The sequence below is a fragment of the Acanthisitta chloris genome, unplaced genomic scaffold (assembly GCF_000695815.1).
Source record: "Acanthisitta chloris isolate BGI_N310 unplaced genomic scaffold, ASM69581v1 scaffold29988, whole genome shotgun sequence".
Lineage (NCBI taxonomy): Eukaryota > Metazoa > Chordata > Aves > Passeriformes > Acanthisittidae > Acanthisitta > Acanthisitta chloris.
Window position 1 is genome coordinate 12,987 of NW_008689158.1, and position 1,725 is coordinate 14,711.

The following is a 1,725-nucleotide window of genomic DNA, read 5'->3' on the forward strand; positions in this document are numbered from 1 at the left end:
TGTGCAGAGTCAGCTGGGACAACACCAGGAACTTTCTGCTGGTGCTTTTTGCACATGCTGAAAATACTCATAGGGATTTTGATTTGGGGTGGGGAGTTAATAGCAGCTTGCTGCTTTGGGGATAACTAGTCTGGTCAGCTTGTGGATGACTGGTCAGCTGTCTACATGGCAGGCATCGTTAGGAGCTGCAGTGACAGGACAAGTGGCAATATGTTCAAATTGAAGGAGGGGAAGTGTAGGTCAGATATTAGGCAGAAATGTTCCCTGTGAGGGTGGTGAGACACTGTCCCAGGTTGCCCAGGGAGGCTGTGGCTGCCCCAACCCTGGCAGTGTTCACAGCCAGGTTGGATGAGCCTTGAGCAACCTGCTCTGGTAGGAGTTGTCCCTGTCCAGGGCAGGGGGTTGGGGCCGGATCATCTCTAAGGTCCATTTCCTAAAATTCTATGATTCTATAGTGGGAAGGGGGAAACTGACACAGCAGAGCCCGAACTGACCCTTCCAGGACAAGCCAGAAGGTCAGGTCATACAGAAACCCCAGTCCTCCATGTTTCCATCTCCCTGGAGTGGCTTCTGGCTGTAGTGATTCATGCTGTCCACTCTCCTGGCCCCTGAAAGTTGGCCTGCCACCCCTCCCTGTGCCAAGAGCCTGGCTGGTCCTGCTATCCTCTGAAGACAGGAGCTTCCCACCTGGTGTCTGCTTTCCCCAGCTGCCAACTGAGCAGTGAAACTGCCCCACGGCCAGGCATGAGCAGGGCCAAGCTGCTTGTTAGAGATGCCTCTACCCCCCAGTGAGTCCCTGGTGAAAACTCGAAGCAGAGTCTAGTGCCTGTAGGACTGCTCCTTTCATGCACTGGCGTGACCTGCACAGCCCAGCCCCTGGTGATCGCCCTCATCTCTCAGTGCCTTCAAAGCGGCTCTTGATTGATGTGTTTCCCTGACTCACAGGCTTCAAGAGGCTTTGAAGACACTGGGCCAGGCTCTGATCTCTCCTAGGCTGATGCAAATCAGGAGCAATGGTGCTGACAACAGTGCAATAATCCACACTGATGTCAAGCCAGTAAAAATAAGAGCAGAAACAGAGTTTTGGTCTTTGCCTCGAAGGGATCTGAGCAGCACTGTGAAGCAAAGAGCTGCAAACTCTGCAAAGCTAACTCAGTGTAAAGCAAAGGATGCTGGAGAAAGGCACTTGTCCTTTCCTGCAGCTAAGGAGGGAAGGAATGTTAGACTTTTAATTTCTTGTCACAGTTAAGAAAAATGAGAGAGAGTTCAGTGAGAAATACAAGCTCACAGACAGGATTAGGTTTGGGGAAAGCCCCAGCACTGCTGGTTTCAGCCTGGCAGCACACACAGATGTGTTCACACTTCTCACCTGAGACTGGCTGACAGCAGGAGAGCTCTGGCAGAGCCTGGGCAATGCACATTTAGGGGTGAGAGGAAGATGGGCTATCTCAGGGCAAATCAAGCTGCGGGAGGCAAGAGCTGTGAATGTCCTCAGAGAGGTAGCACACCAAAAGATGGGCATTGCCTTTGGCTTGGGGTGTGCCCAGTCTGGGAGACAGGCTGGCCCCAGGTCCCCAAGAGATGCAGGGCAGGACTGTCACTCCCCTGCAGAGCTTGTGTGCGGAGCAGCACCTGTGTCCATGCCATGCCAAAACACCTGCCTGGTGAGGTCCTGCTGGCTGGTGGGCTCCCCAGGGCTGGTGGGCTCCCCAGGGTGGTGGGCTC

General features: G+C 53.9%; 1 protein-coding gene across 1 annotated transcript in view; it reads left to right on the forward strand.

Moving 5' to 3' along the window:
- The window catches only part of LOC103808534 (homeobox protein aristaless-like 4), a gene marked incomplete at its 5' end in the record, with an annotated part of 10,240 nt that overhangs the window by 6,004 nt on the left and 2,511 nt on the right, over window positions 1-1,725 (forward strand). The window lies entirely within an intron of this gene.